Source organism: Dendrobates tinctorius, unplaced genomic scaffold (assembly GCF_039654945.1).
Source record: "Dendrobates tinctorius isolate UK_male_01 unplaced genomic scaffold, ASM3965494v1 ptg000250l, whole genome shotgun sequence".
Lineage (NCBI taxonomy): Eukaryota > Metazoa > Chordata > Amphibia > Anura > Dendrobatidae > Dendrobates > Dendrobates tinctorius.
In genome coordinates, this window is record NW_027361917.1 from 40,838,535 (window position 1) to 40,851,338 (window position 12,804).

Below are 12,804 nucleotides of genomic sequence, written 5' to 3' on the forward strand. Positions count from 1 at the left end.
AGGGTAATGCACTATAACTTATGGTACTCCATGGATACGATGTATGGTTCATTTTGACCTGTGAGATATGCTGGTATAGCATGATTGAATGATATGGAGCAACAGATACTCCGGTCATATTCGCCTATTTTCGAATATATTGGATGTTATGTGATACAGAATTAGGAATAATTTTGCAGGAATTTCCATTAGGATACTGAAAATTCTAAAAAGTGTCGTTATATATGCTGAGGTGGTGTTTGGCCAGTATATCTGGAATAATAATACTCAGATTAATAGACACCAAAGAAAAATAATCTGTTCACTATTCTGATATTAATAAGGCGTTTTTGGCACAGGCTGCCTTTTTCTCTTATTGACACTATTGCACGAGCACTGTTTTATCTGGCACTATTTTGCACTTTATAGATTTTAATCTGTGATTAAAGGTTAAGTTTTAATTATATCCATACCAAGCTGCTACATTTATCTTGATTGGGATTGGTGAAACAGACCCCTGCTTATTTATGACCTGAGAATTTACCTGCGGATTTTTCCAAATCCGAGTGGAAAAAATCCACAGGACCTTAAACTACGTGTGCACATAGCCTAATGGTTAGACGGAGACCTGGAGAGCCATACAAGCCACAGCGTCTTGCACCCACTGTGAATGTTGAAATTGGGCAGGTTAATTTTTGCGAAGGACGTATGAATCAAGCTGTATACAAGGTTATCCTGGAAAAACAGTTGATTCCTTCTGCTCAGGCAATGTTCCCCAACTCTGAGGACTGTTTTTCCAGCAGGACAATGCGTCATGCCACACAGCTAGGTCAATCACTGTGTGAATGAAGGACGACCACATCAAATCCCTGTCATGGGCAGCCCAATCTCCAGACCTGAACCCCATTGAAAACCTCTGGAATGTAATCAAGGGGAAGATGGAGAGTCACAAGCCATCAGCAAAGAATAACTGCTTAAATTTTTGTACCAGGAGTGGCAAAAGGTCACCCAAAAACAGTGTGAAAGGCTGGAGGAAAGCATGCCAAGATACATGAAAGCTGTGATTAAAAATCATGGTTATTCCACAAAATATTGACATCTGAACTCTTCGTGAGATAAAACATTAGTATTGTTGTTTCTAAATGATTATGAACTTGTTTTCTCAGCATTATTTGAGGTCTGCAAGCACCGCATTGTTTTGTTATTTTGACCATTTCTCATATTCTGCAAATAAATAAAAAATTTAGTGCTTCGAAATTTGAAGACATGTCAGTAGTTTATAGAATAAAAGAGCAATTTACATTTTACTCAAAAACATACCTATAAAGAGAAAAATCAGACAAACTGAAAATTTTGCAGTGGTCTCTTAATTTTTGCCAGAGCTGTGTGTATAATAATATATATATATATATATATATATATATATTATACACATATACATACATACATACATACACAGTACAGACCAAAATTTTGGACACACCTCATTCATCATGGGGGTGAAAGAAGCACAGGCGAAACGCACGTCGGGGTGCGGGGAAGCAGCATGTCATCTGATGTTCAGCTCAATTGTGCTCACGGCTCAGGTAATATGTATTTGGCCGCTTGTTCATTTCTATGTTTAATGTGATTATATTCTCTAGACATGAGAGGCTATAGTGGGGTGCAGTAGCAGCTGTGTTGGCTTGTTATTTGATCTATAGTTGATGGATATCTCTAAACTCTGATGGTGTGAATTGTCTGAAGGGCTTGGTATCTGAATGAAGGTCATTATAACTTAATTTACATTTGTGTAGGTTTGGAATCCTGCATTTAACACTTAACCTGATTAAGGACAGATAATTTATTATCTTTCAAATTTGCCTTTTACTAGGTTTATTATTCTATTGATTTGTAGTCATCTAGTCCTCTGTTAAACAATTGTTACTAGCAAACTGATTAAGCATAATATGCCATTAATAATGGGCATAGTATTTTGGATACCTTATCAATTCACTCAAAATTTTGATATATTGTATAACTAGAAGTGTATCCTTCATCAGCTGCTTTTTCTGCCTATGTATTCATTGGTTTGAGGCAACGGTGTTTATGTTTGCATGTCTATAATTGTTAAATAAAATGAATTTTCCAATTTTATGAGATGAGTGACACTCTTGGTTTATGCGTCACCTCCCAGTGACATGACCTTTGTGAAAATATATATGAAGTTAAAATTCCCCCATCATTAGAAGTTATGCAACATGTGCAAAATATAGCAAGATATTACACAAAATGTATGGATTTATGGAAATACTAACCCCTTAATACAATTTACACTTTCAGAATACAGAGGCCCATCAGTTGCAAATCGGTAAACTTGACTTCGCTTTGAAGATTTGCAAATATCTTTACTGGCTAACAAAATATATATTATACAGATATATCTTTTTTATAATGTTTCTCATAAAAAAAAAAAAAATCTTTCCATAAATCTTCTATGTTACAAGATCCTCTTTTTGCTCCCTGTTCGCTTCCTCGCCCCCTCCTTCATCCGTTTACAGCTCTCACGCTGCCCTGCATTGAACAGTTACAGGATACATTCTAGAGATGAGAGAACGTGCACGGATAACGTATTATCTGGGCATGATCAGGTGTTATCCAATTATCTTGAGCATGCTCATATAGTATGTTTTGGCGGCTGTATGATTTGTGGCTATTAAACAGCCTCAACACATATTGGGATTCCTCAACAAACAGGCAACCCTCGCATATGCAGCTGTGGGGACTCGAACATATTATTCGAGAGCACGCCCAAGATACTAGGATAACGCTAGAGCATGCTCAGATAACATATAATCTGAGCATATTCGCTCATCACTATTACATTCCCATAGTGACTGATGGATTGCACTTAATATTTGATCATTTTCTTTAAAATATATATATATGCCACAGCTTTGTGCTTCACTTATTCATTATTCTCAAGATCTCCATTTGTTCGATTGAGTGAGCTGTAAATTTTCTAAGATCTAATACTAAGAAAATTTAATATATTTCCCATGGAGTTAAATACATCACTTCGCTACAATGTATCAGTGTAACTGAAATGTCTGTAAACTAATCCACTTAGGCCTCTTTCATACTTCAGTCTTTTGACGTCAGTTCCAATCCATTAAAGTGTGAAAAAACGGATCCATTGCAGATGGCCAAAAAACTGATAAAGAGAAAGATTGAGAGAAAGAGAAAGATACAGTTGTGGCCAAAACCAAAAGTATTGACACCCCTGCAATTCTGTCAGAAAATACTCAGTTTCTTCCTGAAAATGATTGCAAACACAAATTCTTTGGTACTATTATCTTCATTTAATTTGTCTTAAATGAAAAATACAAAAGAGAATGAAACAAAAAGCAAAACATTGATCATTTCACACAAAACTCCAAAAATGGCCCAGACAAAAGTATTGGCACCCTCAGCCTAATACTTGGTTGCACAACCTTTAGCCAAAATAACTGCGACCAACCGCTTCCGGTAACCATCAATGAGTTTCTTACAATGCTCTGCTGGAATTTTAGACCATTCTTCTTTGGCAAACTGCTCCAGGTCCCTGATATTTGAAGGGTGCCTTCTCCAAACTGCCATTTTTAGATCTCTCCACAGATGTTCTATGGGATTCAGGTCTGGACTCATTACTGGCCACCTTAGAAGTCTCCAGTGCTTTCTCTCAAACCATTTTCCAGTGCTTTTTGAAGTGTGTTTTGGGTCATTGTCCTGCTGGAAGACCCATGACCTCTGAGGGAGACCCAGCTTTCTCAAACTGGGCCCTACATTATGCTGCAAAATTTGTTGGTAGTCTTCAGACTTCATAATGCCATGCACACGGTCAAGCAGTCCAGTGCCAGAGGCAGCAAAGCAACCCCAAAACATCAGGGAACCTCCACCATGTTTGACTGTAGGGACAGTGTTCTTTTCTTTGAATGCCTCTTTTTTTCTCCTGTAAACTCTATGTTGATGCCTTTGCCCAAAAAGCTCTACTTTTGTCTCATCTGACCAGAGAACATTCTTCCAAAACGTTTTAGGCTTTTTCAGGTAAGTTTTGGCAAACTCCAGCCTGGCTTTTTTATGTCTCGGAGTAAGAAGTGGGGTCTTCCTGGGTCTCCTACCATACAGTCCCTTTTCATTCAGATGCCGACGGATAGTACAGGTTGACACCGTTGTACCCTTGGACTGCAGGGCAGCTTGGACTTGTTTGGATGTTAGTCGAGGTTCTTTATCCAACATCCGCACAATCTTGCGTTGAAATCTCTTGTCAATTTTTCTTTTCCGTCCACATCTAGGGAGGTTAGCCACAGTGCCATGGGCTTTAAACTTCTTGATGTCACTGCGCACGGTAGACACAGGAACATTCAGGTCTTTGGAGATGGACTTGTAGCCTTGAGATTGCTCATGCTTCCTCACAATTTGGTTTCTCAAGTCCTCAGACAGTTCTTTGGTCTTCTTTCTTTTCTCCATGCTCAATGTGGTACACACAAGGACACAGGACAGAGGCCGAGTCAACTTTAATCCATGTCAACTGACTGCAAGTGTGATTTAGTTATTGCCAACACCTGTTAGGTGCCACAGGTAAGTTACAGGTGCTGTTAATTACACAAATTAGAGAAGCACCACATGATTTTTCGAACAGTGCCAATACTTTTGTCCACCCTCTTTATGTTTGGTGTGGAATTATATCCAATTTGGCTTTAGGACAATTCTTTTTGCGTTGTTTCATTTAAGACAAATTAAATGAAGATAATACCAAAGAATTTGTGTTTGCAATCATTTTCAGGAAGAATCTGAGCATTATCTGACAAAATTGCAGGGGTGTCAATACTTTTGGCCACAACCGTAGATAGAAAGATTTTCTGCGCCAGAACGGCTTTGGGGGTTAACTTTAATGAAAGGAAATTCTTCTGGGCATATTCAGTTTAAAAAAGCGGAATCCATTGACGCATTCCGTCATTTGATGTCTTGCAACGGATCCGCCGCCCATAGGCTTCCATTCTAGCCGACTGCGACGGATCTGCTGCAATCTGTCATTTCAACGCAGACAAAAAATGTTACAAAGTCCGTCTGCTCCAGACAGCGGACGCTGAAATTCCGACGGATCCGTCAAATAACGGATGCAACGGACGACCAAAAGTCACAATCCGCCGCTAATGCAAGTCTATGAAAAAAAAAACGGATTCCGAAAAAAAAAAAAAAAAAAAAAAAAAAAAAAAAAAAAGGATTCTTTTTTTTTTTAAAAAAAGGGCGAATTTCGACTGACGTCAAAAGACTCAAGTGTGAAAGAAGCCTTAGTTCACAGAGAACTGCCTGGCCTGGACACAAGATACCGATCCTCAGTGTTAGGGCTGTATGATTTTTTGAAAATGATGAAAATGTTAAATGAAAAAAAAAAAAAAAAAGTTGTCAAACTCTTGTGGTTAGTTAAATAAAACCCTCATTTCTTCCTGCTCCATTAAAATTTACAATCATTTTCTGTTAGAAAAGGGTCAATAGAGGAGCTGAGGGGATGCGCTATATTTAGAGGTAATGCCTAGATTGCTATTCCAGTTTTCGTTCTACTAATGTAACAGAGTATAGGATTAAACACCAGGTTACAAGGTTTGAGGAGTTTAAAGGCATTCACATCATCTCTCTACATACGAGACAAAAACTAACCTGGATTCTCAGCCTGCTCACTTCTGGAATCCTCCATCTTCTCACTAAATTAAAATTACCACTGGAGAGTGAAATAAAATAAATTCTAAACAAAATATCCGCTTGTGATGCAGCTATAAGCCCATTGAGCTTTTAAAGAGTGTGACTGCGCACACACAGCTGGTGGCTGGATACTGAAGAGGCAGCTAGCTCTTGCTTCTTTTATGAGAGCAATCAAATGAGTCAAGTTGCCAAAGAGGAAAAAGAGGATGTTTGATAAAAGCAGAAATAGCACACACTTCTGTTTTTTTCTTCAAATTATTAAAGAGTGTCAGGCGGATCAGATTCTGTCATGGAGAGATATGAACAGCTTATTTCATGCAGATGAATTGTGGAAACTGAGGTGTAACATTCGGGAAGAGAGGTTGGGACCAGTGGGTGGTCCGACCCCGATCCCCGGACAGGCAGACATGGCTTTCACCTAGCTGCATCCTCATGACACAGATACAGTTGGCAAGTTGACTTTGGCAAGTCTATCAGTTTGGCATTTGACAATCAGCAGTGCAAAGCGCACATTAAGTGTTACAATTAAATCATTTCACTGTGCCACCTTTGCCAAATTGACTGCAAAGAGGAGCAGAGTTGAGTAAAGAAATATTAGTTGTTTTTTTCCCCCCCCCCGTTTATTTTTTTAAAGCACAGAAAAAGTAAAGACATTTGCAGGTAGGGTCTTGGTGCACTCAGGAAAATTTTTTTACAACAAACTAAGGTCCATTTTTTCCCATTAGCCCTTAGAAAAATTAAACATTTTGGGCCAAAACAACATTTTAGTGGTAAAAAATGTAATTATTCTGTCCTTACCGCCCAATAGTATAAATATTTGTCAGGCATATGTGGTGTCAATATGATTACTGCACCCCTAGATGAATTAACTGGGCAGTGTAGTTTGTAAAATGAGGTCATATATGAGGGGTTTCTGCTGTTCTGGCACCTCAGGGGCTCTGCCAATGTGACATGGCACCCTCAAACTAATCCAGCAAAATCTAAACACCAATTTGGCGCTTCTTCCCTTCTCAGCTTAGCACTGTGGCTCAAAAGTAGTATTTGACCACATAAGGGGTATTGTTGTACTGAGGAGAAACTGCCCAACACGTTTTCAGGTCCATTTTCTCCAGCTATGGCTGGTTTCACATTTGCGTTTTTTAGCGCTGGAAAAAAACGCATACGTGCGCATGCATTTTTTCCCCTATATTTAACATGGGTGCGCATACCTGCGCGCTGGCATGCGCACGTATGCAATTTTCATGCGCTGCGTTTTTTTGGGGTATGCGTTTGTATTTTACAGATGCAGCATGTTGCATTTTTTGGTCCTGCAAAAAAGCGCATGCGCACGTATGCGCACGTTTTGCGCTAAAAATGGCCATTATAGCCTATGGGTGCGCATATGTGCGCATTGGCATGCTTATGTATGCGTTTTTTTGCACATGCGTTTTTTTTTTTACCATTAGTTTAGACAATGGAATTTAGGGGTTTGGGTAAAGTTAGGGTTAGTTAAGGGGGTTTAGGGTTAGGGTTAGGGTCAGGGTTAGGGTTAGTAAAGTCATGGTTTGGGTTAGTGTGAGGGGCCACCTAATGTTGGAAAAAAACGCAAACGCGGTAAAAACGCACTAAAAACGCATACAAACGCATAAAAACGCTGCGTTTTTTTCATGCATGCTCATAAAAATGCTTGAAAAAAACGCAGCAGTTGTATGCTTTTGTATGCGTTTTTTCAATGCGTTTTTTTGCGGGAAAAACGCGCTGCAAAAAAAAGCAAGTGTGAAACTAGCCTAACCTTTTGAAAATGAAAAAAATTGGGGCTAAGACCAGTTTTGTAGGAATTTTTTATTTTTTTTCCCCACAGATAAATATTATAAAATTCTGGGAAGCACCTGGGGGTTCAAGGTGCTCACCACAAGTCTAGATACATTCCTTGAGGAATTTAATTTCCAAAATGGGGTCACCTGTGGGGTTTTCCACTGTTTGGGCAAACCAGGGGCTCTCCAAACACGACATGACACCAGCACACAATTCTATCAAAGTATTATGTTCCAAAATGTCACCCCTTCCTTTCTGAGCCCTGCCGTGTGCCCAAACAGTAGTTTTCCCTCACATATGGGGTATCGGCATACTCAGGCAAAATTGAACAACAAATTGTATGGTGCAATTTCACATGCTCTCTAAATGCTACATGGCGTCCGCTAATAATTCCAGCAAATTTTGCATTCAAAAAGTCCAATAACACTCCTTCCCTTCCAGACCTGCCATTTGCCCAAACAGTGGATCCCCCCCCCTCACAGATGGGGTTTTGGTATGCTCAGGAAAAATTTCACAACAAAATTTGTCATGTTACCCTTGTGAAAATTAAAAAACAAAATTGTGTCTAAAGGGAAATTTTTGTGAAAAAAAAATTAAAATGTTCATTTTTTCCTTCCACATTCCAAAGATTCCTGTGAAGCATCTGAAAGATAATAAGCTTCTTGAGTGTGGTTTTGAGCACCTTGGGGGTGCAGTTTTTAGAATGGTGTCACTTTTGGGTATTTTCTGTCATATAGGCCCCTCACAGTCACTTCAAATGTAATGTGGTCCCTAAAAAAATGGTTTAGTACATTTTGTAGAAAAAAAAAAAAAAGAAATCGCTGATGAACTTTTTTCCTAACCCCCCCCCCCCCAAAAAAATATGTTTCAAAAATTGTGCTGATGTTAAGAAGACCTGTGCAAAATGTTATCTATTAACCATTTTGTGTGACCTCTCAGATTTAAGGGCATTCAAATTAAATGATTAAAAATGTTGACATTTTCAACCTTTTAGTCAAATTTCAGTTTCTTTTCACAAATAAACGCAACTCATGTCAAAGAAATTTTTACCACTATCATGAAGTACAATATTTCATTAAAAAAAAAAAAAACAGACTCAGAATCAGAGGGATCCGGTAAAGTGTTCCAAAGTTATTACCACATAAAGTGACAGAATTGGTCAGAATTGTAAAATTTGGCTTGGTCATGAAGGTGCAAAAAGCCTTGGAGGGTAAAGGTGTTAAAGCAAAGCTCTAGATGGTGATCATGTGGTTACTTCTCCTGTGCCCTTACTATCAACAGAACATAACTGTGCATAATGTTGGCATCTATCAAGGCACAGTAGTGGACTATTAATATAGGACGCCACAAAAGTGACATTTCTCTAATGTGGAGGACTATTTCTGTCTAACACAATGTGAATGGCTATATCGCTCTGGAGTGTCAGCAATCATTAAAGGATGTCTAGGTGCAGTAGTGTAGCTACCAGGGGGGCAGAGAAGCCACGCTCTGAGGGGCCCACCCGGAGCTAACCGTATCGACGTTCGCAGTGCGCCGATACAGTTACAATCTACGGCAGAGCAGGGAGACCATCTCCATGCACTGCCACCCGGCCGCTATGGGGTCTTTACGCTGGAGGGGAGGCGGTGCTAGCACAGGGCACCCCTGCCTGTCATAACAAGTTCAACTGTATTTTAATCAGTATAACGGCAGTGACCTGACAGTGTCTGTAGGTTATTCAGCACAATCCTGTGCCGACAAGTTCTCTTTAAGGCAACCAGTAAGAGAAAAAACTTTAATCAATAAAAACATCCCAACTGTTCTAAATCCCTGAAGCACAATAAAGGAAGAATCTTGAGTATTGGACCTGCATATTTTGTGCATGTCAGGGTAACCCAACTTTTGGCTCTCAGTTCCAGTTGGTAACTTGCAGCTCTCTAGTGCCCCCTCACCCTCAGGTCAGTCAGGGAACTGCACCTAGGGTAAGTAGTCGCCGGAAAGGCTGCCTTGTCACGTACTGGCTATCGGGCACTCTGCAGTGAGGGCGGTATGTGTATCACCAGTCCCAGGCCGGGAATATACACATAAACCTCCGATCCCTCACTGCCAGTGTTCCCAATAACACCAGGACGCCACGCTGCCACCAGTCCCTGGTTTGATACTAAAGCCTACAGCTGGTCAGGAATCAACCCAAGGCAGTAGGATTGTGTGTAGCGAACATGATGGTTCGATCATAGAGCAAAAAGAACGAAAATAAATTTATAAGTTTACTCCAGAAGATATCAGCAGTGTTTTCAAAAATACAAAGATATTTCAAAAGGAGACAAAATACAATATGTACATACCAGTCAGAAATAAAAGGGATTAAAATATGAAACTTACTCTCAGTCACAGGTATGACATGTCGATAAAGGGGAGGTGAGCCCTACCAAACAATGGATCAGCAGCAAAGCCTGTTGTCTAGCTGACCCTCTGGCGTCTGACACCTCCCCAAATGTGCTTTTCAGTTTTATGCTTTGCCCACAAACCTAGTGACTCCTCCCTTGCTGGCCTCACTGGTGGGCTCTGTTAAAGAACGTATGCCCCTTATGAAAAATTATTAAAAACCTCTATCTCCCATATCTTTGTCTGGAAAACTCACAGAGTGACGATGGGGGGGGGGGGGGGGGGGAAATCACATTTTCCCCTGCGTCGTTACCATTCTTTTGAGACCAAATATGGCATGTCTGCGTGTTACTGGCGGCAGAAACTCATTTCCCAGGTTTCTGATGGCCCTAAAGGCTGCAAAACGTTGCCATGCGTTGCCACACTTTTCCTGTGTCTAGGATTATCGTGTGTTATGGAATTCGACCTGAAATATTAAGCCTGATAGACAAATGAGCTTAGGAGGGAAAAATCCACACTTAACTCTGCCAGAGCAATTAAAAGTGCCTATTTGGCTGAAGGGAGGGGGGAGTGGATAGAATTTCACAGAGGCAGACTCAGGGGGGGCTGGCAGTAGTGTGTGGGGAATGCAGACGGGACTGGGTTTTTCACAACCCAATGGGGGCGGGGGGGGGGGGGGGGACAGGCAGCCCTGTATGTGAACCTAGGACTGTAGGAAATAATTAATATTTTCCTGGCAGTGCATCAAAGAAATTACTGAAAGTTTTAAGAAATAGTCAATAATTATAAAACAAAGCATTGATGAAAGAGCCACAGTCAGCAGGCGTGGGTCAGAGTGAAGGAAATGTATACCTTAAAATGCCATGGACTCTTAACTATGACATGAATTTTCTATTGACATCTAGAGCTTTGCTGGAGACATCTGTATTTGTCGTGTGTATTGTGTTTGGTACCTCATCCAGACTCTACATAAAATTAAATGGATTAAATTTTACTATGCACAATTAGGAACTAACAAATCACTTCTTAAGGTATGATAAACAACAAAGTGGAGTAAGGACATTGATAAATAGGGCTCACAGGCATTAAAAGGGAGGGGATTTCACAGACCAAACATTTAAATGGCACCTGTCAGTAACTAATTGCAAGCAGAAATTTGTCTTGATATGTAAATTAGGTTTGCAAATGCACAAGTGGACATATCAGTGTACTTCTAGTCAATGGCTCCTCTTGGCTTATCATTAGGAGCACCAGCCCTGCTTCTTGACTGCAGCCCAGTTTGCTGTCAATAAAGAAACATGGGCCGTACAAGCGGGGAGAAGCAAATCTGATCCATAGATGCAAGTGCACGGATTCATGTCTAAAAGCGATGTGGAATTAAATAGCACTAATAAAAGTGAGTAAAATAAATAAAATAAATACACCACCAGTGTGATTGCAAAAATTTGCATATCACTAAAAGAAACATTTTAGAGTAACAATGTAGAGGATGCTGCTTTGATAGGGTACTGTATAACATTATGAACAATACTAAATATTTAAATGAGTAAAATAAACACTATAATGTCTAGTTAAAAAGGTATTGTGCAATATACCGTATGTTCATTACATGAATTCCCGTCTTCTGGACTGCTCCACATGTAACGTGATGACCCCAGTGCTTTTTCTGTCTTCCCGTGATGTTAAAACTGCTCCTCTGCATTAACAGCTGATGACACATGCAAGGTTTATTGTAAATAGTGTGTGTGTAGGGAACCTGCAATTATCTTGTAATAAGATTTAAACTGAGGGGAGGGGGAGTATCTAGGAGCTATATTTGATAAGAAATTTTAGACCTTTACAAAAGTGCATTAAAAGTAATGGAAAACTCCTTTAAAGGGAATCAATCACCCCCGGGACATCTTTAACCTATTACTGTGGGCATACAGGTGACAGAATGGTTAAACTAGTCATACCTGTATGCACATATCTGCAGTCTTGTTGTTGTGAAATTGTCTTATTTCTTTACTAGATTATGGCCCGATGCTATCGCATCAGGAGGATGCGATAGCATCACACCTCTTGCCATGTTAACCCTCAACACACACACTCCTCAACACACACTCCTCTCACCTTTCACCATCTCCACTCACTCTTTCACTCCACATACGACCCCTTCTCTCACTCCGTCTCTCATACTCACGCCGTCATCGCCGCTGCTCCACGATCCCCGACATCTTCTTCTGCCGGCGCCATCCTGGATCCAGACGTCGTCCACGCCGGCGACATGTTCTTGCGGCGACACCATCTTGAGTATCGTGAAATCCTGCGATAGTCAAGATGGCGTCGCCGGAAGAACATGTTGCCGGCGTGGACGACATCGGGATCCAAAATGGCGTCGGCGTAATCTCGCGAGATTTCGCCGACGCCATCTTTTTGGATCCCGAGTCGTCCACGCCAGCGACATGTTCTTGCTGCGACGCTATCTTGAATCTCGCGGGATTTCACGAAATCCAAGATGGCGTCGCCGCAAGAACATGTCGGCGGCCTGGAGAACATCTGGATCCAGGATCGCGGCGGAGGAGGAAGATGTCGGGGCAGCGACGATGACGGTGTGAGTGTGAGAAACGGAGTGAGAGAAAGGAATGTATGTGGAGTGAAAGAGTGAGTGGACGTGAGTGGAGGTGAAAGGTGAGAGGAGTGTGTGTTGAGGCGGTGTGGTGTGTTGAGGGTTAACATGTGCGTGTGTGTGTGGTGACGTCACCGGTTACAACTGGACGGAAGTTGTTACAACCGGAAGCTGCTTAGGGCATTTATTATTATAGATGCTATGGATTTCTTCCAGGCTCTGGGGCGTGCAGAGCCTGGAAGAAAACACTGCCTCCGGTCTTAATTTGTGTACCAGCCACCTCCCATCAGCGTCACAGGGCCCTGTGATGTGTATTGGTGGCCCGGAATCCCACACCT

General features: G+C 40.9%; 1 protein-coding gene across 5 annotated transcripts in view; it reads right to left on the reverse strand.

Annotated features, from left to right (window-relative positions):
• STX11 (syntaxin 11) overlaps window positions 1-12,804 on the reverse strand; it is a 76,170-nt gene that overhangs the window by 23,308 nt on the left and 40,058 nt on the right. The window contains exon 2 of one of the 5 annotated variants that reach the window (XM_073557637.1): window positions 11,454-11,566. The exons of the other annotated variants lie outside the window; for them this stretch is intronic. The gene's annotated coding sequence lies outside the window, so the exon portion shown is untranslated. The remainder of the gene's footprint in view (window positions 1-11,453; window positions 11,567-12,804) is intronic. 5 annotated transcript variants of the gene reach the window in all.